Here is a 27,924-nt window from a genome sequence, read left to right on the forward strand (position 1 = left end):
CACTCCAGCTTGGGCGATTAAAAAAAAAAAAAAAAGCCGATTGATGGCAAGATGGCTGAATAGCAACACCTCTGGTCTGCAGCTCCTAGTGAGATCAACGCAGAAGGCAGGTGATTTCTGCGTTTCCAACTGAGGTACCCAGTTCATCTCATTGGGACTGATTGGACAGTGGGTGCAGCCCATGGGGGGCAAGCCGAAGCAGGGTGGGGTGTTGCTTTACCTGGGAAGCACAAGGGGTTGGAGAATTTTCTCCCTCCCCAAGGGAAGCTGTGAGGGACTGAACCTGTGGAACCGTGCACTCTGGCCCAGATACTGTGCTTTTCCCATGGTCTTCACAACCTGCAGACCAGGAGGTTCCCTCTGGTGCCTATCCTACCAGGGCCCTGGGTTTCAAGCACAAAACTGGGTGGCCGTTTGGGCAGACACTGAACTAGCTGCAGGAGTTGTTTTGTTTTTTTTCCCATACCCCTGTGGCACCTGGAATGCCAGCGAGACAGAACTGTTCGCTCCCCTGGAAAGGGGTGCTAAAGCCAGGGAGCCGAGTGGTCTGGCTCAGCGGGTCCCACCCGCAAGGAGCCCAGCAAACTAAGATCCACTGTCTTGAAATTCTCACTGCCAGCACGGCAGCAGTCTGAGATCGACCTGGGACGCTCAAGCTTGGTGGAGGGAGGGGTGTCCGCCATTGCTGAGGCTTGAGTAGGCAGTTTTACCCTCACAGTGTAAACAAAGCCTCCGGGAAGTTCGAAGTGGGTGGAGCCCACTGCAGCTCAGCAAGGCCACTGTGGCCAGACTGCCAGATTTCTCCTCTCTGGGCAGGGCAGCTCTGAAAAAAAGGCAGCATCCCCAGTCAGGGATTTATAGATAAAACCCCCATGACTCTGGGACAGAGCACCTGGGGAAGGGGTGGCTGTGGGCACAGCTTCAGCAGACTTAAACATCCCTGCCTGCTGGCTCTGAAGAGAGCAGCAGACCAGCATGCATTCGAGCTCTGCTAAGGGTCAGGCTGCCTCCTCAAGTGGGTCCCTGACCCCCATGTCTCCTGACTGGGAGACACCTCCCAGTAGAGGCCAAGAGACACCTCATACAGGAGAGCTCTGGCTAGCATCTGGCAGGTGCCCCTCTGGGATGAAGCTTCCAGAGGAAAGAACAGGCAGCAATCTTTGATGTTCTGCAGGCTCCACTGGTGATACCCAGGCAAAGAGGGTCTGGAGTGGACCTCCAGCAAACTCCAGCAGACCTGCAGCAGAGGGGCCTGACTGTTAGAAGGAAAACTGACAAACAGAAAGGAATAGCATGTCCACTCAAAGACCCTATCCTAAAGTCACCAACATCAAAGACCAAAGGTACACAAATCCACAAAGATGGGGAGAAACCAGAACCAGAATTCTAACACAATGCGAGGAAGCTAAGAACCTTGAAAAAAGGTTAGAGGAATTGCTAACTAGAATAACCAGTTTAGAGAAGAACATAAATGGCCTGATGGAGCTGAAAAACACAGCATGAGAACTTCATGAAGCATACACAAGTATCAGTAGCTGAGTTGATCAAGCAGAAGAAAGGATATCAGAGATTGAATATCAACTTAATGAAATAAAGCTAGAAGACAAGATTAGAGAAAAAAGAATAAAAGTAATGAACAAAGCCAAAGAAATATAGGACTATATGAAAAGACCAAATCTACATTTGATTGGTGTACCTGAAAGTGATGGGGAGAATGGAACCAAGTTATAAAACAATCTTCAGGATATTATTGAGGAGAACTTCTCCAACCTAGGAAGGCAGGCCAACATTCAAATTCAGGAAATACAGAGAACACCACAAAGATACTCCTTGAGAAGAGCAACCCCAAGACACATAATTGTCAGTTGCACCAAGGTTGAAATGAAGGAAAAAATGTTAAGGGCAGCCAGAGAGAAAGGTCGGGTTACCCACAAAGGGAAGCCCATCAGACTAACAGCAGATCTCTCGGCAGAAACCCTACAAGCCGGAAGAGAGTGGGGCCAATATTCAACATTCTTAAAGAAAAGATTTTTCAACCCAGAATTTCATATCCAGCCAAACTAAGCTTCATAAGCAAAGGAGAAATAAAATCCTTACAGACAAGCAAATGCTGAGAGATTTTGTCACCACCAGGCCTGCCTTACAAGAGCTCCTGAAGGAAGCACTAAACATGGAAAGGAACAACCGGTACCAGCCACTGCAAAAACATACCGAATTGTAAAGACCATTGACAATATGAAGAAACTGCATCAACTAACGGGCAAGATAACCAGCTAGCATCATAATGACAGGATCAAATTCACACATAACAATATTTACCTTAAATGTAAATGGGCTAAATGCTCCAATTAAAAGACACAGACTGGCAAATTGGATAAAGAGTCAAAACCCATCAGTGTGCTGTGTTCAGGAGACCCATCTCACGTGCAAAGACAACACATAGGCTCAAAATAAAAGGATGGTGGAATATTTACCAAGCAAATGGAAAGCAAAAAAAAGCAGGAGTTGCAATCCTAATTTCTGATAAAACAGACTTTAAACCAACAGAGATTAAAAGAGACAAGGCCATTACATAATGGTAAAGGGATCAATGCAACAAGAAGAGCTAACTGTCCTAAATATATATGCACCCAATGCAGGAGCACCTAGATTCATAAAGCAAGTTCTTAGGGACCTACAAAGAGACTGAGCCACCCTCACAATCATAGCGGGAGAGCTTAACACCCCACTGTCAATATTAGACAGATCAATGAGACAGAAAATTAGCAAGGATATTCAGGACTTGAACTCAGCTCTGGAACAAGCAGACCTAATAGACATCTATGGAACTCTGCACCCCAAATCAGCAGAATAGACATTCTTCTCAGCACCACATCACACTTATTCTAAAATTGGCCACATAATTGGAAGTAAAACAGTCCTCAGCAAATGCAAAACAATGGAAATCATAACAGTCTCTCAGACCACAGTGCAATCAAATTAGAACTTGGGATTAAGAAACTCACTCAAAACCACACAACTACATGGAAACTGAACAACCTGCTCCTGAATGACTACCGGGTAAATAACGAAAAGAAGGCAGAAATAAAGATGTTCTTTGAAACCAATGAGAACGAAGATACAAACATACCAGAATCTCTGGGACACACTTAAAGCAGTCTGTAGAGGGAAACTTATAGCACTAAATGACCACAAGAGAAAACAGGAAAGATCTAAAATTGACACCCTAACATCAAAATTAAAAGAACTAGACAAGCAACAGCAAACAAATTCAAAAGCTGGCAGAAGACAAGAAATAACTAAGATCAGAGCAGAACTGAAGGAGGTAGAGACATGAAAAACCCTTCAAAAAATCAATGAATCCAGGAGCTGGTTTTTTGTAAAGGTCAACAAAATATATAGACCACTAGCCAGACTAGTAAAGAAGAAAAGAGAGAAGAATCAAATAGACACACTAAAAAATAATATATGGGATGTCACCACTGATCCCACAGAAATACAAGCTACCTTCAGAGAATACTATAAATACCTCTATGGAAATAAACTAGAAAATCTAGAAGAAATGGATAAATTTCTGGACACCTACACCATCCCAAGTCTAAACCAGGAAGAAGTCGAATCCCTGAATAGACCAATAAGAAATTCTGAAATTGAGGCTGTAATTAACAGCCTACCAACCAAAAAAAGTCCAGGACCAGACAGATTCACAGCTGAATTCTACCAGAGGTACGAAGAGGAGCTGGTACCATTCCTTCTGAAACTATTCCAATCAATAGAAAAAGAGAGAATCCTCCCTAACTCATTTTATGAAGCATGCATCATCCTGATAACAAAACCTGGTAGAGACACAATAAAAAAAGAAAATTTCAGGCCAATATCACTGATGGACATCGATGTGAAAATCTGCAATAAAATACTGGCAAACTGAATCCAGCAGCACATCAAAAAGCTTATACACCACGATCAAGTTGGCATCATTCATCCCTGGGATGCAAGGGTGGTTCAACACATGCAAATCAATAAATGTAATCCATCACATAAACAGAACCAATGACCAAAACCGCATGATTATCTCAATAAATGCAGAAAAGGCCTTTGACAAAATTCAACACCCCTTCATGCTAAAAACTCTCAATAAACTAGGTATCAATGGAACATATCTCAAAATAATATGAGATATTTATGATGAGCCCACAACCAATATCATACCGAATGGGCAAAAACTGGAAGCATTCCGTTTGAAAACTGGCACAAGACAAGGATGCCCTCTCTCACCACTCCTATTCAACATAGTATTGGACGTTCTGGCCAGGGCAATCAGGCAAGAGAAAGAAATAAAAGGTATTCAAATAGGAAGAAAGGAAGTCAAATTATCTGTGTTTACAGATGACATGATTGTATATTTAGAAAACCCCATCATCTCAGCCCAAAATCTCCTTAAGCTAATAAGCAACTTCAGCAAAGTCTCAGGACACAAAATCAATGTGCAAAAATCACAAGCATTCCTCTACACCAATAACAGACAAATAGCCAAATCATGAGTGAACTCCCATTCACAATTGCCACTAAGAGAATAAAATATCTAGGAATCTAACTTACAAGGGATGTGAAGGACCTCTTCAAGGAGAACTACAAACCACTGCTCAAGGAAATAGAGAGGACACAAACAAATGGAAAAACATTCCATGCTCATGGATAGGAAGAATCAATATCGTGAAAATGGTCATAGTGCCCAAAGTAATTTATAGATTCAATACTATCCACATCAAGCTACCATTGAATTTCTTCAAAGAACTGGAAAAAATTATTTTAAACTTCATATGGAAGGAAAAAAGAGCCCACATAGCCAAGACAATCCTAAGCAAAAAGAACAAAGCTCCAGGCATCATAAAACCTGACTTCAAACTACACTACAAGGCTGCAGTAACCAAAATAGCATGGTACTGGTACCAAAACAGATATACAGACCAATGGAACAGAACAGAGGCCTCAGAAATAATACCACACATCTTCAGCCATCTGATCTTTGACAAACCTGATACAAGCAAGCAATGGGGAAAAGATTCCCTATTTAATAAACGGTGTTGGGAAAATTGGCTAGCCATATGCAGAAAGCTGAAACTGGACCCCTTTCTTACACCTTATACAAAAATCAACTCAAGATGGATTAAAGACTTAAACTTAAGACCTAAAACCATAAAATCCTAGAAGAAAACCTGGACAATACCATTCAGGACATAGGAATGGGCAAAGACTTCATGTCTTAAACACCAACAGCAATGGCAACAAAAGACAAAATTGACAAATGGGATCTAATTAAATTAAAGAGCCTCTGCATAGCAAAAGCAACTATCATCAGAGTGAACAGGCAACCTACAAAATGGGAGAAAATTTTTGCAATCTACCCATCTGACAAAGGGCTAATATCCAGAATCTACAAAGAACTTAAACAAATTTACAAGAAAAAAATCAAACAACCCCATCAAAAATTGGGCAAAGAATATGAACAGACACTTCTCAAAAGAAGACGTTTATGCAGCCAACAGACACATGAAAAAATGCTCATCATCACTGGTCATCAGAGAAATGCAAATCAAAATCACAATGAGATAACATCTCATGCCAGTTAGAATGGCTATCATTAAAAAGTCAGGAAACTACAGTTGCTGGAGAGGATGTGGAGAAATAGGAGCCCTTTTACACTGTTGGTGGGACTGTAAACTAGTTCAACCATTGTGGAAGACAGTGTGGCGATTCCTCAAGGATCTAGAACTAGAAATACCATTTGACCCAGCCATCCCGTTACTGGGTATATACCCAAAGGATTATAAACCATGGTACTATAAAGACACTTGCACATGTATGTTTATTGAGGCACTATTCACAATAGCAAAGACTTGGAACCAACTCAAGTGTCCATCAATGATAGACTGGATTAAGGAAATGTGGAAAATATACACCATGGAATACTATGCAGCCATAAAAATGATGAGTTCATGTCCTTTGTAGGGACATGGATGACGCTGGAAACCATCATTCTCAGCAAACTGTCACAAGGACAGAAAACCAAACAACGCATGTTCTCACTCATAGGTGGGAGTTGAACAATGAGAACGCATGGACACAGGGAGGGAAACATCACATACTGGGGCCTGTAGGGAGGTGGGTGGCTAGGGGAAGGATAGCATTAGGAGAAATACCTAATGTAGGTGACGGGTTGATGCGTGCAGCAAACCATCATGGTACATGTATACCTATGTAACAAAACTACATATTCTGCACATGTACCCCAGAACTTAAGGTATTAAAAAAAAGAAGTGGGTCCATCACTTTCAAAGATAAATAGAATTTTTGTGACCAATGATTAGTCTAGGGATAGGCACATTATCACATATGTGTACACACACACACACACACACACACACACACATACACACACACACAGTCATGGTTCTTTTGGAAATGAAGAATGCGAATATGGCTACTATGTCAACAAACAACAGTACCTGTCATAAAACTAGATTAAGAAAATAATTTTGTCTGCCACATGCTTTGCTTCATGAAACAGAGCAGCCCCTTCTATCTGAAGAATGTTAGAAGCTACTTGTTTTCCACTCTGAAATGTGCCCCTGGAGAGAGAATCTGGACCAGTGACTACCAGAAAACTGAGCACTGGCTCCTCCATTATAAAGATATTCTGTTTGAGACAGTCATTTATCTGATTCACCCATAATTCTGTATTCCCATGCACCATTTTACTATATTTTTAAAAAAGACTGCAACTTTGAGAAGATAACAGGGCAGAATGTGGAAGAAACTAACAATGATGTCTTATATTCTGGGAAGTATAGTTTTCACAAATAATGGATTGCATTTAGGATAGGAATTGATTGAAAACAGTGCCTTCTGAAGATTACAGTTTTTTTCATGAACTTCATAATTAGAACATCATACTGTGTCATAATCTGAAATTCCATCTTCTGTTCATTAAAACCAGTGGAAGTATGGATGAAAGCATGCTACATCCTGGGAATTGAATATATTTAGGAATATATTATGTTCAGTATTAATATTTAAGAAGACAGGTTGACCAAAGAACACAAAAATTAACAGTGAACTAATCCAGTGACATCTATACACTTTTTCTATTATCGGTTCTTTCTTCTTACTTAAGACAAGAAATAATCCGTATCATTTATATGTAGATAATACAAAGCAAGGAAAAGGAAAGAAAATTTAGAAAGAACATAGTTTTGAAAATGATCTACTATAGGTAACAAAAGAATAACTTAAAAATTCTTGTTCTTAATATTATAGTTCTTGACACAGGAGTAGTCATAAGAAGAGAACAGTTGAGATGGTTGATCTGAGGAAGGATTGCAAGGACACATTTTAATATCATCTTCTTGGGCAAAGCTTGATGCTCCTGTGTTTCGCTTAACTGATCCTCTTCTACATCCTCATGTTTTATAGCACTAGGAAATGTATTTTTTTTTTTAGCTATATCTGTTGTAACACAATTTAGGTGAAATCTCTTCACTTTTTGGATGAAAAGCTAATAAAACATTTGTTAAAATAGCCAGAGGTTTTACAAATTTAGGATACTATGGGAGGAGAATTTAATTCAAAATATATCAGTAAGGACATGTTAATTTATGTTACAGTCAAAAATAATCCTTAATTTTTCAGTAGGTTAAAATTACAGAGTTTAATTTCTCACTCATACCACATGTCCATCTTGGGTGGGCAAGCGGGACTTTGCAAGAAAAGATCCTATTTCAGGATCTAGGCTGGTAAAACAGTCACTACTGGGACATTGCCAGCCACCCTGGAAGAGGGAAAAATTACCTTTGGATGGTCATGTCTAGGCACTTAAGTGTTCTGACCCGAAGTGATTCGTGTTACTTTTATTTACAACTTATTTGCCAGATCGAGTTTTATAGCCTAATCCAACCAGATGAAAGCCAGGCATATAATTCTACTTGTGAGTGGACAGTGGGAAATTAGAAATCTACAGTGAATTCACTCAAGACAATCACAATCTACCTATTTGGTTCCAAATATTTGCTTTATTCTTTCTTGCAAGCAACATATATTCTCTGTCTTCCCATTGGAGAAAATAGAAAAGTTTTATCCATTCATAACATCAAATCAGAGTCTAGGATTTTTGATAATTCATGGTGGTTCCTAAATTGCAGAGATGAAAGCAGAGCCAAAGTGACTTCTTTATTAGGTCCAGATGTGGCTCCTGCTATCCATAGATCTGTGAACTAAAAAGAATAATTAATCTATTTCTCCCAACCTAATATACAATGATTGAGCAGGATAAATAAAGTAAACATTCTTGTTTGGAAGTGGAAAGTAAGGAAGATTCACAGTAGTTACTGATTCATAGCAATTTGTAAATTCTACTAGGGATAATTTTCAAGGGCCTGCTATTCTGAGGATAACAAATATTCTTTTTCTCAGTTCTGATTCTGCTAGGAGAAGCTCCCCAGTCCATTGTTCTTTGTAGCTCTTAGTTCTGTTCTCTTTGAGGTTCTTCCTTTCCAATTCTCTTTGACTGTGTCTAGAATGGGGATTAGAGAATATGCTTTCCCTTTGTTTAAGCTGCTTATCGGTTGTTTTCTTTTGCATAGGAAGTTAGAAATCCAAAAGTCATTTTAAGTCTTGAAGTTTCAATATTTTCTCCTCCCCCTCCTTCTCCTCCTCCTCCTTTTCCTTCTTTGCCTCCTTCTCCACATACCTCTAGTTTATTTGGGATTATAAGTGTTTGAAAAACTTAGCAGGCTTCTTACTTATTTGCTTCTAGTCAGTCTATTTGTCCATAGAAATACTCACAGTATGTGAGTATATTCATATGTACATATATATTTTTGACTCGGAGGGAGTGACAGACTTCAGGCTTTTTTCTTTTTTTTTCTTGAGCAATTTTGAACAATTGAAGGGATTTATTGGGTTTCATCTTAATCTATCTAAAGACTTTTAACAATAAGTGTAAGGGCACTTCCTTGTTTTTGTACTTTTAGACTGAGTTTTATCTAAGCATTGTTTCTCAGAATGTGTCTCCATTTTATTTTTTCCTCTTCAGGACTGAGAAACACTTGCCTCTTCCAACTCTATGGGTCCCTAAATTTGTGGTTTCTCTCTATTCTCTGTTATTCCTGCTCACAGCTGAACCAGTTCTATTCTGAGCCCATCTTTTCCTTTTAATACTTTGCAAAGTGCAACAAACAGCAGCTGGGACACATTGCTAATGCTCCAATTTGTCCCTCAGAAATACAAGTTCATCAGGTGCAGGATCTGCTTTATAAATTATTGTAGTCAATGTGTGGTGGTAAATGTTTAACAGCCAGCTCTCCAGGAAAACAAAAGCAAAAACTCCATGATTTACGGTGCTCCCAATTTCAGTGGTATAAATTCTTCTACTATGATGGATCCAAGTTAACAACATGACATCATAAAACTTGGAGTTGGGAAGAGATACTCACAATTAGCTGTCTTGGGCATAAACCAGCTCTAGCACACCACTGAATACAGGTGATTATTTTATCAAAAGCATTGCCATTGCTTAATATGGAGCATCATCCTTCCATGTTTCTCACAACAGGCTGTCTAGCCCAAAGCCAAAGCCACATATTTTGGATTTTTTTAATGGCAACTCCCTACTTCTCAGTACCAATTTAGGTATTAGTTAGTATAGACTATGTTATGCCACAGTAGCAAACAAAGCCAAAATCTCAGTGCCTTAAAACAAGAAAGGTTTATTTCTCACACATACTGCCATGCCTGTCACAGGATGTCTAGGGCCTATGCTTCACACGTCCATACCACAGGACCCAGGCAGTTAGAGCAGCCATCACCTGGAACATAGCAGATGTTCCAGCCTCACGGAGAGGGAAAGAGAACCCTGGAGGGTTTGGTACTGGCAACTAAATGAATTGTCCTCAGAAATGATGTGTACCACTTCTCTCCACAATTCATTGGCCAGAATTAGTGGCAAGACCACAAAAAGAAAAGAAAAGAGGAAAGAAAGTGTGAACCTACCATGTACCCAAAAGGCAAAGAACAGAAAATATTTGGTGGTTGGCACTAATGGCTATCACAACTCTGTAACAGTAGAGGTGTCTACAGCCACAAAATTTGTGCAACTTGCAAAGCAACTAGAGTAGTGTTTTTCTTGTTTATTTTTTTGTATCTTATATAGAAGATTTTAATCAGTAAAGACTAAGAAAATACACAATAACAGCAATTATTTTAATTTTTTAATTTTTTTTTGAGATGGAGTCTCGGTCTGTCAACCAGGCTGGAGTTCAGTGGCTCGATCTCAGTTTACTGAAGCCTCCTTCTCCCAGGTTCAAGCGATTCTCCTGCCTCAGCCTTCCAAATAGCTAGGATTACAGGCACCCACTACCACACCCAGCTAATTTTTTGTATTTTTAGTAGAAATGGTTTTCACCGTGTTGGCCAGGCTGGTCTCGAACTCCTGACCTCAAGTGATCCACCTGCCTTGGCCTCCCAAAGTGCTGGGATTACAGGCGTGAGTCACTGCTCCCTGCCAAGCAATTATTTTTTTTACTAAGCTCTTCTTTTATCATGATCCAATAAAGGTTTTTGAATATTCCTACTGTAACTGCCTAAAATTAGGATATATTATATAATAGCTAGTAGATTAAACACAAACACAAACATCCACATAAACACACACACATGCACATTCATGAAATATCATAAGGAAATAAGAAAATTGCTGTCATAGAAATCTCTGAGTGATGCGTTCCTGAGTTTCTTTTATTTTACCTTTTATCTAATTTTATGTAAGCTTAGAATTTTGCAGCAACAAACATGATTTCCTTTATAATGAGAAAAAATCAGATATTAAAAATTTATATAATTTTTAAATGATATATATTAATTCAGCTATGTAAAAATATAATCAGAATTGAAAAATTTAGATGGAAGGATATCAAAATATTCTCAGTGGTTGTTCCTGAGTGGTGGGATTAAGTGTGATTCAAAAAATATATTTGTCTTTTCCTTTTTCAGATTTGCTACAATGATGAGATATTGTTTATATTGTTATAATAATTTAAAAATGACAAATGAGGCACCTTTTTATTTCTTCTTTTCATAATAATTCATTGTAATTTCATTTTTATGAAAAATTGTCTTTTTCACCAATGCTTCTGCTATTATGTTTATACGTATTATGTCTATTGTCATTTTCATTTTCAATGAAGATATATATATATACATATATATACGTATATATATATATACACATATATCCCTCTGCATTAGTCCATTCTCACATTCCTATAAAGAAATACCTGAGACTGGGTAATTTATAAAGAAAAGATGTTTAATTGGCTCATGGTTCTGCAGGCTGTGCAGGAAGCATGATGCTGGCATCTGCTCAGCTTCTGGGGAGGCCTTAGGAAACTTACAATCATGGCAGAAGGTGAAGGGGGAGCTGGCAATTCACATGGCTGGAGCAGGAAGAAGGCAGAGACAGGGAAGGTGCCACACACTTTAAAACAACCAGATATCAAAAGAACTAACTATCGTGATGATAGCACCAAGGGAGGATAGTGCTAAACCACGAGAAACCGCTCCCATGATCCGATGACCTCCCACCAGGCCCCACCTCCAGCACTGGAGATGACATTTCTATGTGAGATTTGGGTGGGTTTCTTTTGAGAAGCCTATCCCAAGCCAGCAGGATGGGCTGGCCACTGAACATCAAGACTCAGGTCAAATGTCCTCTATTCAGAGGATTTCCTCGACTACCCAATTAATCTAGAAAAATACTTGTCAGTCATTTCCTTTCATGTTTGCTTTGATTTATAAAGCTTACCACTCTTTAAAATCATCTTATCTGCTTATGTTTACTTGATTTGAATTTATCTCCCTCTTAGAATGTCAGTTTCATGAGAGCAGGCTCCCTCTCTGTCTTGTTCTCCACTGTATTCTTAACACTTAGATCAGTGCCTGGCACATAAGTGTTAGTCCGAACTGCACCATTTTGTAAACCACCCACTATTTTGCAGACCTTGGTCAAAGTGAAACATTCATGGGGGTTCTGGCTGTGAGAAACATCCTGCCTAACACCTGCCTACAAGTCAGACAAAGGCCCAACTAAAGAAATATCCCTATCATATTCTGTGGGGAGAAAGTGCAAAGAAACACCATGTTCCACCAGAAAAAGGGCCAGAACTGCCTCATCATGGGAACATCTTATCAATATCCTGCTGAGCAGCAAGCCATATGGCCCAGACCCCTCCCGCTCAAACCTTTAAGTACCCCAGCCTGTAAGTGGAGGTGGGCTCTGGCATTAAGCTGGTCTCCCACTTCCATAGGTGTCTGCAATATACTTGTATTGCTGTTTGAGCCGCCCTGTGTGTGTCTTTCTTTAACCCTCGCCTTCCCTTTAAAACCTAACATTTTGGTGCCAAAACCAGGGATGGGGATTGGGTTCTAACGCGTAAGTCTTCTCTTGCTACCTGGAAAGCAGCAAGCAGCAAAAACTGGCCCCGGGCCTGCCTCCAGGTCCTGAGGGAACTCCCTGTTCCCAGCCCCATTCCGTTGTTCTCTCTTCTTCTCCAGCCCTGGGCTAACCTCCAGATCCTGATCAAACTCTCCATCTTCTTTTTCCTTCCTTCCCCTTTCTGGGCAGCTCCAACAAGGATCACCCCCATTGCTGGACATCACAACCCAAACTGGTCTCCAATTGGTGGGCGAGTTTTCCTTCTCCTCCTGTCCGGATTACTCACATATTCCTGCCTGTTGACAGAAAATCCCAGCGCTGCGTGAGAGGTCTCTCTGGTCATCAGGTGACCGTGGCCTGCCTTCTCAGGGGACGCCCTCACGATGTTCTCCGCTCCGGCCACTCCAGTCTCCAGGGAAACGCGAAGACCTGCGGGGATGCTCTGGCTCTCCCATTTCCCTTCTAACAGGAGGAACTGGGGTACTCGCTCCCCTCCTCTAAGTTTCTCACCCTTCTGGCCACCAGTATGGGGCAAGGCTCTTCAAAACCTCCTCGAGACACCACTCTGGATGTCTCATCTGGAACCTCCAAACCCAGGGCTTGGCGAACTCCATTAAAACCGAATGCCTTATTCACTCCTCTCGTATGTCTCCTGCAGGACCTATAAGCCCAGGGCTTGGTGGACTGTATTAAAACTCAGCACCTTACTTGCCTCTGTACCTTCCTCTGTAATGTGGCCTAGCTTCAATGTAAACTGGACAATAATAGTCAATGGCCAAACAACGAAATATTCAATTTCCAAATTCAACATAATGTAAAAAACTTCCTCCTGTGCAATGGTAAATGATCTGAGGTGCTTTGCTTATCTCTGTTTGTGGTTGTCTCTCTGCCAACCCTGTTCACCTTTTCAAATCCTCCTCCTCAACAAATATCCTGCAAAAGCACCTCCTCCTCCAGACAAGGCTTCCTTCTCTAATTTCAACCTGGCTAACAAACCCCCTCCCTCTGTATCCATCCCACCCCTCCTCCTTCTCATTCAGCTGTGGCTCCTCTACTCCCTTATTGTTGCCCTTCGCCCCCTCCTTCTCCACTGCATACCAGGTCTCACACTCAACCCCCTTTTGCCAAAAACCAGGCACATGCCCAAAGGTCCTCCAAAGTCCTCCCGTTGTGGGAGGTCGTGGAGGCCTAAGGCACAATCTGAGTTCATGTTTCCTTCTCCCTAGCCAGCCTCTCCCAGCTTGAAAAGAAGCTCGGCTTTTTTTCCCACAAATTCCACCTCCTGCAAGGAATTTCTAAATATCACTCAATCTTATGACCTTACTTGTCATGACATATGTCATGCTGTCCTCCACCGTCACCCCGGAGCACAGGGAACGCATGTGGACAGCTGCCCAGGCCCATGCAAACACCCTCCACCAACAAGATGCTGCCCATAACCCAGTAGGGACCCTAGCTGTCCCCAGAACTAATTCCAATTGGGATTATCAGGCAACTTCTGCAGACAGACAGAAACAGGGCCATATAATATCATGCCTCCTAGCTGGCATGAACAAAGCTGCCCTGGCTGTTTTCCTCTCCTGCCTTTCAGAGGCCATGACTAAATATACCACCTTAAGCCCTAATACCAGTAAGGGCAGAATCTACCTTCATTTACACTTAATTTCCCAGTCAGCCCCAGAAATAAATAAATAAATAAAACTTTAAAAACTGGAGGATGACCCTCAAATCTCCCAAAGAGACTTAATCAAAGTGGCCTTTAAGGTCTTTAACAACACAGAGGAAAAACTGAAAACCCAAAAGCCAAAAAGGGACCAAGCTAAACACCAGATGCTGGCAGCTGCTGTTCAACAGGGTTTCCAATGCATACAAAAATCCTCAACCTCGCAACAAACTCCACCGGAAGCCTGTTTGAAGTGTGGCCAACAGGGTCACTAGGCAAAAGCCTGCCCTAATCCCAGGACACCCTCAAAACCTTGCCCCGTCTGTGGTATGAAGGAACACTGGTCATTGGACCGTACTCAGCGAAACTCTTCATCCCGTTTCACCACCTCTAACTGAAGACTGATGGGGCCTGGAATCCACTCCCCCCACTGCCATCACCGCCTTGGAACCCAGGGTAACACTGTCAGTATCTGGTAAGCTTATGCTTTTCCTGTTAAATATGCGGCTAGTTACTCAGTTTTACCAGAATATTCTGGACCCCTCCTCAGTTCTTCTATCTCTATTTGTGGGAGTCAATGGAATCCCCTCTTGGCACAAACAGACTGGTTCTCTATTATGCAACCTATTCAACACTCCCTTCACCCACCCATTCCTGATTATCCCTCAGTGTCCTACCCTATCTTGGGGCAGGACATACAAAGTAAATCCCAGGTCTCCATACAATTTGCCTCCTACAATTCCATTCCTTTTATTTTACTCTGCCGCCCAGATGCTTCCCTCTCCTTCCCCTCATCCTCATTATCCACCCTGTTACCTTTTGTTAATCCTGAAGTTCGAAACGTTTCTAAACCCACAATAGCCACACATCACATCCCGGTCACAATAACCCTCCAAAACCCCTCCCTTTTCCTTTGTCAGTCTCAAAATCCCCTTAACCCAGCCGGCCTTAGGGACCTCAAACCTATTATCTGTAAACTTTTATAAGCTCGAATTCTCAAGCCTGTCACCTCTCCCCACAACACCCCTATCCTAGTGGTCAATAAGACAGACAGGTCTTACCTCTTGGTCCAGGATCTCTGAGTTGTTAACTAGGCCTATCTATCTGGTGGTCCCAATCATATACTCTACTCTCCCATATTCCATCTACCACACACTTCTCTGTATTGGATCTAAAGGACACCTTTTTCACTGTTCCCTTAAATTTTGCTTCCCAAAGTCTTTTTGCTTTCACTTGGTCAAATCCTAATACACATCCTCCCAACTAACATGGATCATACTCCCACAGGGGTTCCAGGATAGTCCCCACCTATTCAGACAGGCCTTCACCAAGAATCTAGCTGAACTTCCCCTTATTCCTAGCACCCTCCTCTAATACGTCAATAACCTCCTTCTCTGTAGCCCCTCCCTTAACCTGTCCTTCGAACACACCACTCAGCTTTCAAATTTCCTCCATAGTCAAGGATATCGGGTCTCACCCACAAAGGCTCAGGTAGCCCAAACCCAGGTCACTTACCTTGGGCTTGCTCTATCGCCTAATTCTCAGGCCTTCTCAACCCAATGAAATGAGCTAAATTGGGATATTCCTCTTTCCCACACAAAGGAGGACCTCCTCTCCTTCTTGGGTCTTGTGGGATACTTCCAGCTGTAGATTCCCAAGTTTGGCTTGCTGGCCAAGCTGTTCTACACGGCCTCACATGGGTCCATCCTAAAATCCCTGGACCCAGCTTGCCCCATCAACTCCCACTTTAAAAAACTAAAAAAATGCCTTTTTAATGGCCCCAGCACTGGGACTGCCCAACCCCACCAACCCCTTTACTCTGTATGTACATTCTGACCAAGGCCTTGCTTATGGACTACCAAACATACAGCAATGCCCCACAAGCCGTTACATACCTCTCAAAACAACCGGACTCTCATTCAAGGCTGGCCACTGTGCCTAAAAATCTTAGGTGTGGCCACATTGCTGGCCTCAGAGGCACAGAAACTCACTTTCTAACAACACATTACTATGTGTAATGCATCTTCCCATAATCTATAGAACCTCATAAGCCATCATTCTCTTCTATCCCTCTCACCATCCTGCTTACAGCAGGTACATGTCTTATTCATAGGAAACTCTCTAAATCACTTTCCAGAAATGTAAAGCTCTCAACCTGGCCACCCTTCTCCCTCTAAACACCTCCAACTCTGAGCTCTCTCTCACTCCTGCCTGGACCTCTTAGACTCCCTCTCTTCCCACTTCCAACACATTTTGGAAGCCCCTTTGCAGGGAACCCCTACATGGTTCATTAACAGAAGCTCTTTTAGGGAGCCATGTCCAGCAGCTGCCAAAAACAAACTCATCATTGCCAAAAACAAACTCCTAAAATCCAATACTCTCCCGCCTCATACTACCCCTCAACAGGTGAAGCTAGTTTTTCTAACCACGGCCCTCACCCTAGCAAAGGGAAAGAGAATTAACATTTACATGAATTCCAAATATACATACCACATCCTACACTCTCACGCCTTAAGCTAGCCGGAAAGGGTTTTTCTAGCTACAAAAAGAACCCCCATAGGAAATGGCAAACTCATATACAAGCTGCTGGAGGCAGCTAAACTACCATCACGGGCTGCCATTATCCATTGTAAAGGACACTAAAAGGCTACAAATGCCATAAACAAGGGAAAGTTTTTAGCAAGTTTGGCGGCCCAACAGGCAGCCTTTAAAAAATCATTATTGCCCATTTTTCCCAACATACACCCTATATATACCCAAGAGGAACAAATCTCAGTCACCTAGGCTGGCACCATTCAGGAATTAAAATGGTTCTACCTCAATAATGAAATTGTCTTACTCAAGTCACAAAAAACTTCTGTACTTTTATAAGTGCACAACAATTTTTATGCTGGTTACTGCCCACTACTCCATCTCTTAAAAGGTTATATACATTCTCCCACCATGGCTGCTAATCTCAAAAATATTTCTAAGGCCTGTTCCCTTTGCACTCAAACTTCCCCTCAGGAAGCTATCAAATCACCTCCTTTCCTGTACACCAGGCCTGAGGACACCTGTCAGGGCAGGACTGGCAAATCGACTTCACCCACATGCCCCCCCATAAAAAGAGTCCAATACCTTGTGACAGTAGTAAATACATTCTCTGGATAAAAGCTTTTCCTACCACCACCAAAAAGGCACACACTGTCACTTCTATTCTCCTCACTCACAGTATCCCCCAGTTTGAACTCCCCCCTACCATCGAGTCAGACAATGGGCCAACATTTATTTCACAGGTTAACCAACAGCTAGCAAAGGCTCTAAACATTAAATGGGCTTTCCATATTCCCTGTAACCCCCAATCTTCCAGTAAGATTGAACAGGCCAATGCCCTTCTGAAACAACAACTAACCAAACTCTCCCTCGAGGTTAAGATGACCTGGACTTCACTTCTCCCATTGGCCCTCATGCATTTGTGAGCCATTCCCCACAAGCCCCTCAGCCTAAGCCCATTTGAACTCATGTACAGATGCCCCTTTATCTTCCAGGATCTTCCTTCATCTCCTCCCCCTTCTATATGGGATACTTGGCTGGCATTACACCTCACTCAACATCTAATAAGACAGTGTGCAAATGCTTACTTGCCCCAGCCTGAAAGCCCATCCTCCAGACACTCCTCTCTATCCCTACAACCAGGGGACTGGGTCTGAATCGCAGACTCCTCCTCCTCCTCTCTCCAACCCAAGTGGATGTGTCCTCACCAGGTAATCCTAACTACTCTCATGGCGGCAAAGCTAACACCCTATCCATACTGGATACACCATTCCAAACTAAAAAGACCACCAATTCCACTTCCAGAAATTTCCTCATCCCCAAATTATTCTTCCTCCGTCACAGGACTGACTTGCTGCGCTTACAAAAATTCCAGAAGTTGCCGATCCAGAAGGCCCTGGTCCATGATATTGTCTGCCTCCAATTTCAAATCTTTTATCTCATACTTTGTTTCAAATCTTTCCCAGTATTCCCTCCCGTGTCCCTGGATAGACCACTCCAGTTCCTCACATTAATCCAGGAGCTATGGCTGCAGGACACCTTCCAGGATATCACTCCTACTCAAATCTCCGTTTTTGTTTTTATCTTTTATTTTTGTCTTCTTTGTCTGTTGGATACTCTAAGTCCCCGCCCCCAACCTTTGGCAGCTGGGGCCCCTTTGTCAGCCTCACACATTATCTTTTAATCAGTTACACTTCCCTCTTTCTTCCAACTGTTAAATTTATTTGTCCACATAAATCCAACAAATCACAGCCCTTCCTGTTAACCTAACCACATAAACCTGGTCCAAAATAAACCTGCATCTCACCTACTCAGCCAATCCATTCCCAAAACCTGTTTATAATCTTGCTCAGCTAAACACCTTTTCCCCAATCCATCAAATAAACTCACACTGTCACACACACTGGGATGTCGCCCTCCTTTACTTCATGGCCTCTAAACGAAACATGTTTCAAGCTGGATTTCATAAAACACCTCCTTACCAACCCTGCCCCTCTCTGCTGGTGCAGATCTCCATGTATCAAACTCAAGTGTGCTTTCTGGAAAAAAAAAATGCACGATTCCCTCAACTGCAACCTTTATCCTTCTGCCCTGTCAGAACCACAATGGCTATTAGTTACCAAAACCCATCTCTTTCTCTCTCTCCAAAACCAAAAAGCCTTCACCTCCTTCCCCACCAATATTCCCTATCAGGCCCTCACAGGGACAACCCTTGCTACCAACTATTCAACTTGGAAAAACAGAAAGTTGGAACAAAAAGTTTATTCAGGATTCAACCCCTCCTTCTCATGGCTCACTACCTTCACTTACAACTTTTCCCTGTCCACCCCAAGTCTTTTCTGTGTGAAACAAACTCTTATCTCTGCCTACTGGCCAATTGGTCAGGAACAGGCACCCTAGTATTTCAGTCCCCAAACATTAACATCCTACGAAACAACCAGAACATCCAGGTTCCTTTAGCAGCTTCTGTCTCATCTTCCTCTACATGCACTAAGCGGGCTCTACATCTCATTCCTCTGGTAACAGGATTAAGCATCTCTGCTGCACTTGGCACTGGAATAGCAGTGCCCTATATAACAAAATCTCTACAGTTTTCTATGATACCCTAGAGGACATGCACACTTCCATTACAAGCCTCCAAAGGCAGATAGACTCCTTTGTGGGAGTCGTCCTTCAAAACCAAAGGGCTCTAGACCTGTTAATCGCTGAGAAGGGGGACATATGTGTATACTTCCAAAACCAATGCTGTTTTTATGTTAACGAATCCAGCATTATTCATGACGCGGCCCTAAGGCTCCATGACAGGGCTGCAGAAATCCATCAAGTTACTAACTCTTGGTGGCAGGGGTCATTCTTTCTAAAGTGGATGCCTTGGTAACCCCTTCTTAGAGCCTTTAGTTTTCTTCCCTCGTAATACTAAAAATTGCCCCTGTGTACTCACCTTTATATTCTGCTTTATCTCCCAAAGGCTGAACTCCCTTGTCCAGGCAGCCACCTAGAAACACATTCATACCATCCTTCTCCACCAAATCCGGTATCAGCGCCTCCAGGAAAACAACTCTGAAGACGACACTCACTACTTCAAAACCCAAATCCTGACTACAGTGCCCCTATTCAGCAGGAAGCAGCCACATAATTAACAACTCTCATCTTTCTTTTATAGTAAAGTAGGAGGCAAGAATGTTACTCCAAACTTAACATTTTGTAAGCGCCCCCCCTTGCTATTTTGCAGACCTTGGCCAAAGTGAAACATTTCACCAAGATTCAGGCTGTGAGAAACATCTTGCCTACCCACCTGACCACAAGGCAGACAAAGGCCCAACGGAAGAAACATTCTTATCATACCCTACCCGGCAAAGGCTCAACTAAAGAAACATCCCTATCATATTCTGTTGGGAGAAAGTGCAAAGAAACACCACGTTCTGGAGGAATAAGAGCCAGAACTGCCTCATCATGGGAACATCTTATGAATATCCTGCCGGGCAGCCAGCTATATGGCCCAGATCTCTGCCGCTCAGACCCATTAAGTACCCCAGCCTGTAAACGGCGGTGAGCTCTGTCTGGCCATAAGTTAGTTGGCCCCCAACTTCCGCAGGTGTCTGCAATATACCTGTGTTGCTGTTTGAGCTGCCCCCTCTCTGTGTCTTTCTTTAACCCTCGTCTTCCCTTCGAAACCTAACAGTAAGCACTCAATTCTTACTTGTTGAATAAATGAATGATAGACAATGGACGATGGTTAATTTTTGTTAAGAAAAATGGAAATTCGGCCGGGCGCAGCGGCTCACGCCTGTAATTCCAGCACTTTGGGAGGCCGAGGCAGGAGGATCACGAGGTCAGCAGATCGAGACCATCCTGGCTGACACAGTGAAACCCCGTCTCTACTAAAAATACAAAAAAAATTAGCCAGGCGTGGTGGTGGGCGCCTATAGTCCCAGCTTCTCTGGAGGCTGAGGCAGGAGAATGGCGTGAACCCGGGAGGGGGAGCGTGCAGTGAGCCGAGATCGCACCACTGCACTCCAGCCTGGGCGACAGAGCGAGACTCCATCTCAAAAAAAAAAAAAAAAAAAAAGAAAAATGGAAATTCAAAGGAGCAGAAAGAGCAATTGCATCTGTAGGCAAGTGCTGATCCTTTCTAAGAATTATGGGTCAGAGAAGCCATATCAGATGTAAAATACGATTACAGGCTTGAAAAGGGAAGATAAAGCAAGATTTCAGGAGTTTCCCAAATGCAAGAGTAATTCAGGAAATGATTTATAAAACTGAGCAGTGAGAGAGTGGTATGTACTCTTATTAACTTTAGAAGGTCATTTGGTCAGACTGGAGTTCACTGGGTAGTCAGGACAAACAATCCCACTGTCTCCACTGGCTCTGCTGCTGTGTCTCTACAATTAGGTTGCATCGTTAGATATTAAGTAGATTTTCTAATTTCTATTTTATGCTATCCTATAGTATCACAAGGAGTATATGTGTGTGTTTGGGGGTGGGGGTGGGATTTGAAGACTTTAGAAGGTTCCACTCCTCTGTTTAAGCAATTATTATGTCAGTTGAAGACAACACTCACTCCTCTGCCTCTGCAAGAGAAAAGCCCAAGGGCCTAGGTAAACAATGGACAACATCCTGGATGATGAGTGAGTTTACTTCTTTAAGAAAAGCAACTTGAGGGCAATGGAAAGGTGCCTTAAAAGAGAACAGGAACCATATGTCAATTATAGAAAGAATTATTACGACAAAGGTGGTGTACTGAACTTGACTTCAGGATTAGTTTGAACAGCATAATCCTAGAAGTTTTCTAAAAGTTCCAGTTAGTGAGGTTTTAGAATTTTTTAGCTTCGGGTAAAAAATCTATTTGATAAGGTCCAGATTTTTCATATCACTGTGACTATTTGGAGATGGTCTCCTGTAGGTCTGTTTCTACTGAGCTGGGAAGCAGCCCAGGTTTGCTTCCGGTGCTCCTGGTCCAAATCACATATGGTTCCCTGAGAGAAAACCATTCTTTACAGAGAGAGAAGGGGAAACTAACACTGCTTACATTAGAATATACTTACGTGTCTGCACTATAAAACCTTACATTAAAAGGCTAAAATGCAAACAGCCTTACAGGTCTCTTTCCAGGGGTAAGGTGACATTTTGGTAGGAAACTTTCTAAAGTTACTTTGCTTATCTCTGCCTTTCTGTCTGTCATGTTCCAGGGCCATAACTTATGAAGATCAACATTGATGTGATTGGTCTTTACTCCTATGTCATGTTTGCAATGAGGCTTCCCTGGCCACTCTAACTAAAATTGCTCCCTACTGACACTATATCTCATTCCCTTGCTCATTTTTCTCTTTGGCACTTACTATTATCTAAAAACAAAACAAAAAAACCTTATTGTTGGTTTCTGCTCCAGAGTGTAAGTTCTACAAGGGTGGATTAGATATTCATGTCTGTGTCATAGACATTTCTATTCCCTGGAGTCTAGAACAGTATTTGGCACATGGAAGATACTCATTTAGTATTTTTGAGTGACTAAATTATACATTGAATTGGCACAGTCCTCGAAAGCACTCTCATTAGATTATAAAGCTTGTTACAATGAAGCTGCTGTTATTGCAAATTTGTGTACTAGTGATTGCCTTCCTTCCTTATGATTCATAATGTAGCTCATGATGGCAAGCACTTAGATTGAAAAGTTTTAGAACCTATATCAGGGGTAGGCACTTCTTGAAATAAATGAAAGAAAGAATGAATATATGAAATCACTTTTAACATCCTTTCTCAGAACTGCATTCAGAAACAGTCTATGGCCTGAATAAGCAAAATGGTCTAATTACTTCTTATCCACATGTTGCTTTTTGCCAAAAATTGCTAAGTTTAATGAGTTGTTAGTGGAGCAAAATAATGCCTCCATCATAAATTTGCTTATAGACAGTCTTCCATATATCCTATTATAGACAATACAAGATGGGAAAAGTAAACAAAAATGCCTAAATCCTGTCAGGTGACAGTCTCATAAAATCTGACTTCAATTTAATATCCAGGGATATATGTGGGTGATGAACATTTGACAACTGCCTTACGTTTTGCTGTAGTGTCACACAGAGTAGCTGCCATTCTGGTCCAAAAACCCTGCGGGGAAAAGAAAAAACATGAAATATTAGAAACCCTTAATTATGTTTCCTGAGTTTATTCGGCTTGAAGTCTGATTGCCAAAAATATCCCTGCCTGTAACATTAATAGTCTTTTCTATTTAACTAAAATATCAGGAATATAAAGGAAATGTAAACCACTTTGGTTGTCTAACCAACATTATTCATTTGATTTCTGCTCACTGCTGATAGTAGCACATTTATATTTCATGGTTTCTGAATTCAAAGTGCGAAAATATCCAGATGTGGTCGACTGCTTTCAGGACCAGATGATAAACAGCATTATTTATTGAAGTTAGATAGCAATCCTGAAGAATAGTCCATTCAGCAGCAAATCAAAAGATTTATATTAAGTAGGAAAGTCATATTAATCTTGCCTAGGTATCCCTGGTATCAGAAACTTATCTGTAGGGAAAATAGAAAGCATTATATAAAGAAAGAGGCTTACACTATGGCCTGGAAGCAGAATGGCATCAAAATAAGGAGAGAGACTCAATATATAATTTAGAACTAATTTCTGAGAACAATATTTAATGGAAAACTTAATATCACAGCTCACAACCCCACTTCAAGGCCAATCGAAAAGTAGGTAAGCAATTTTGGAATGCTTCATGATCTGGAAAGAAATCTTTGTTAGAGACTTACGGTTTTAAATTATTATAGGCTTCTTCCTATGAGGTTTCTGGAACATAATGCTTTAAAAATTCGTTGGTGATGTGAGTGTTCCTACTAACACACGGTTCTCTGCAGCTGAGGATATATTTCTAATGTTGCTGCTCATGGTTTCCTTTGATCTGCCAGTTTTAGCATAATGATCTAATACACATGTGAGTATTTTGAACAGGCAAATAGTTCTACATAAATTCTAGATATGGCATTTTTCTCATTTTTGTTTTAGTGTACATTTATATATATGAAAAGAGTGTTCTTCATCATTTCTTTGCAGTGCAATTTTAAGCCTGAAAAGAATATTTGGTCTTCAATCTTGGCAAGCATACCTGTAAAGTAGATGGTAAGGCTGCTGATGAGGTAAGAAACTTTCTTCTTGGTTAATGAAGGGTATCTAATGGTCTTCTTTATCATCTTGATATATTTGTATTTACCTCTCTAAAAAAAAACTGTACTTGGTTAGTTATTCAAATTGCTAAAAATCAAGCTGAAACCAATAATAAGTAGAGCCTTAAATTCTGAGGAAAAGTTTGCAGAGTAAAACCCATCTTTTTTTATACCATAATTCAAAAGTCAGTTTTTAAATCATGTTTCTTGAATTATGTCTTCTTTTTCCTTGGCTTTTAAGACTGTCTAAGATAGCTTTCTAGTTTAAGAGGTGGAGATTGATCTTTCTTTAAATAACTAACCCTCTGTGGATTGTTCTATACAATTAATCAATTAAGTTGGTGTTGTTTTATTGTTTGCTGCTACATGTATATTAAGCCTTACTTCCAAGCCCAACTGTATGATCCTTGAAAGCAGGACATAAACCAGTTTCTCAGATATTAAAGGAAGCTGAAGAGTATTACACAGAAAAAGTATAGAAATATTAAGGATGAGAAATACTGGGTATTTTATGAGTTAAGCAAGCTTCTTTAGTGCAGAGCTTCTCTGAACGTCTGTTGCAGCATGTAGCTGTGGCTCCTGAACCAGACTGCCTCGGTCTGGTTCCATTGGAGCTTAACTCCATTATGAGCTGTGTGATCTTGAACCTTGGATACATGGCTTAACCTTTATGTGCTTTAGTTTCTAGAACTGTAATCTGGGTTACCTCACACAGTTTTATGAAGCATTTAGAAATTAATGCATGCACTATTATCATTAATGTACAATTGTGAATTTCTGCAAGAGGAATTTACTGTGCAGTTTCCATAAACATATCTGACCATGGAATTATTTTTTTTCCTGACATATCACACAACTGGTGTTCCAGAAAATACACTCAAAGAAATATCTTTAGACAGTGTCCTATGATTACTGATACTTAACACATTTGTATCATGAACATTAGATATCCATATGCCATTCACACAGATTTAAAAATATATATATTTTTACTTTTATGCATGCTTCCCCCTCTGCCCTTCTGGATGTATACCCCAGAACCATTTGAAGTAAGTTCCAGACTTTAGGATTTTTCAAATTAAAGTACTTTACCATGTATTTCCTAGGAATAATGACAACCTGTTATAGAACCATATTATTATAACACTTAAGAAAATAAAAATGATTATATAATATCATCCAGTCAATATTTAAAATTTATCCAGATATTACCAGATGTCTTTTATAGATACTTTTTTAAAAATATAGGACTCAATTGAGGTGCACACATTTGATTTTGTTATATATATGTAACTTTCTTTTAATATAGAATAATCCTCTCGTATTATTTTTCTGACTATTTAAAGAGCTTTGATCAGCTGTCTTGTAAAATGTCCTTTCGTCTGATTGTCTTCTACGTTGACTAAATCGTTTTCTATCCTTTATCTTTCTTGGAAATGGGAAGATAGGTCTAGAGTTTGGTAAGATACAAGTTAAACAATTTGACAAGAGTGCTTGGTAGGTGATTATGTCTATTTCAAAGCATGTCACATTTGAGATATATAATATCAGATTGTTCCTTTATTAGTAATGATAATTTTGATCACTCATTTAAGGTGGTGACTCTCAGAAGTCCCAACTGTGAAAGTATATCTTTTCCTTTATAAATTTTAAATAATCCATTGTGTAATGTATTGAAATTTGTGAATCTCTTTTTCCTTAACAACATTTTACCAATGCTTTTTGTATCCATTGACTGCCCTTGTTTAAATCAAATAGTACATTGGGATTAGAAAATGGTGATTTTTCTGATTTTGTTATTCTGTGTACATTTACTAGCAAGCATTCTTCTGTTAAGGTATTATCACTGTTTTGAGTGGCATGTGACCTAAGATGAAGTGACGGAACGGCATGGAAGAGCAGACACATGCTTGACAGATTTAGGCAGCTTTATGACAGTTGTAAAAGAAAATGCCAGAGCTTTTCAGAGAAGACAGGGCCAAACATAAGAGGAGGGACACACACACACACATACACACAGAGGGAGGGAGAGAGATAAAGAGAGAGATACGGGTTTACAATATGACTATCCCCTGGGAAAGGCCCCTGGGAAGGGACCAGTAAACCAGGAGAGCCTGTTTCATATCAGTGCCATAACTCCCTTGTTTCTTTGACTCCTTTTTATTATATCATTTGGTTAACTGCTCTCCTTTTGTCCTCACTTTCAAGTTCTTTATCTCTTTTTCTGAAGATGTAACACTTATAATTAGCATACCTCTATCTTCCGCATGTAAATTTTTGGAAGTGTTGGCAGACAGCAGAGAAGGCAGAGTTTGGAAAAATACAGGAATCAAAAGCTCTAAGATAGCCATAGACAGGGTATTAGGCTGTGTGTATCAAGGCTTGGGTGGGAAATACACGGTACACTCCAAGAGGGTCATAAGGTGAGTTTAGTAAAGGTATGGGCAAAATTAAAGTAACTCATAAAGGGTATCGCAGTACCCTCAGCTATGACAAGTTAATAGCTGTAAGCTCTAGCATCAAGAGAGAGTAGAGAGGGCCACCTGAAGGAGCAATCGACTTGGAGGGACATAGCCAACACACAATCCCTGCGGGGAGGAAGCTGGTGAGTAAATACCCTACCTTCAGTCTTCCCCACCTTCTGATCTCCTAAAATATAAGTTCTATAGGTATAGAAATTTTATTTGTCTCATTTATTTGTATGTCTAGAAGAAATAGTGCCAGGTATGCAGGATGTGCTCAATAAGTTTTGTTTAGTATGTAAACAAATGAATGGAAGAAAGAATGGATGTGTGAGAGACTCAGAGGAGTCATTTTGAGTTTCTCAGTTGGTCTTTTGAAAATCCTAAAGCAAATTACATTTTCTTTGCCTTAGTAATGCATATCAATGCCATGAGATCTCATTATTTTATTTTTAGAAAAAATGATCAACGAGAAAATTGCACCAGAGGACCCACATTGGGACTTTTGAGTTGAACACATTACTTAGCAAATGCTAACATGGGAACTTGAGGATATTTAGTGAACCTGCTGAAGTCAACACATTAATGCAACTGAAACCAATAGAGAAGAAGCTATCTATTAACCTTGGCATTTCCGGGTCTAAAAAAAGCTTTTACCCACTATTGTGCTTTGTAACCTATAAAATAAATCAAAATAAATCAAAACATAACAACAGTTAACCTTGAAAACCTTTTGACTACCTCCCAGGGTTAATATTCTTGAAGGTAGTATAGTGTGATGGGAAAGTCTGTATCTTGAATTAAGCAAAATTCTGTCAAATTCTGGCTCTGCTATTCATTATCTATATAACATAGAAAGATTACTTGAAAAAGTTTTTAAAATCTCACTTTTTCATTTGTTAAACCAGAATAATCTCACCTGTATTGTGCCAAGAATTGAGAAAATGTATTGCAAATGTTTTGCACATGATATCTGCTTTATACATGTTAGTTCCTTGTTTTCCTTGGGGAAAGATAAATTAATACATCGATATAAATTAAAATTGAAAATTACTACAAATTACTATAATATTAATTTTATATTAGCTTTTATTTCTCTTCATTTTTGTAAATTTTTGGAAATTCTTGATGTTATTATGTAGTTAATCAACTTAGAATCACTTTCAATGAGCTATATCAAAGAAGGCAGAGGAAAAACTACATGGTTCTACATAACTATATCCCACCTTGTCATTTACTTCATCATGAGATAGCAATAGTCACAAAACCCAATTTAAAAGTAGAAATAAAGATAAATTATCAGAGTTCACAAAAATCTTCCATTCCTGTGTGTAAATGGCACTATTGAGCAAAAGTCTTAGATTTCTCTTATGGAAAGTTTAAATACTTCCATGTTGTTATATTTTATTTTTCCTGCTGGAAGGGGAAATACGACTGATTTTTTGGTAGGCAACTGAAATAACTAGTTTATTGCCTATCCTTCCACAGATATTTTGTGCACATGTGGGCAATTATATAATCTCTACCGCTTTTAAATTTTTAACAGATGCTATATTTTAGACTAGATTTAAATTTTAGGAAAAGTTGTAAAGATAT

General features: G+C 40.5%; 2 long non-coding RNA genes across 2 annotated transcripts in view; one reads left to right on the forward strand and one right to left on the reverse strand.

The window, feature by feature from the left end:
* LOC129525565 (uncharacterized) overlaps positions 1 to 19,776 on the reverse strand; it is a 63,688-nt gene extending 43,912 nt beyond the window's left edge. The window contains exon 1 of the long non-coding RNA XR_008669959.2: positions 19,624 to 19,776. This is a non-coding gene — a long non-coding RNA (uncharacterized lncRNA). The remainder of the gene's footprint in view (positions 1 to 19,623) is intronic.
* Positions 19,777 to 21,253: 1,477 nt separating this feature from the next.
* LOC109028833 (uncharacterized) lies at positions 21,254 to 27,042 on the forward strand. The gene is made up of 4 exons (XR_002007807.1): positions 21,254 to 21,310; positions 23,757 to 23,839; positions 24,905 to 24,915; positions 26,785 to 27,042. It is a non-coding gene; the product is annotated as an uncharacterized lncRNA (long non-coding RNA).
* Positions 27,043 to 27,924: the final 882 nt, after the last annotated feature.

The sequence above is a fragment of the Gorilla gorilla genome, chromosome 9 (assembly GCF_029281585.2).
Source record: "Gorilla gorilla gorilla isolate KB3781 chromosome 9, NHGRI_mGorGor1-v2.1_pri, whole genome shotgun sequence".
NCBI classification, from domain to species: Eukaryota; Metazoa; Chordata; class Mammalia; order Primates; family Hominidae; genus Gorilla; species Gorilla gorilla.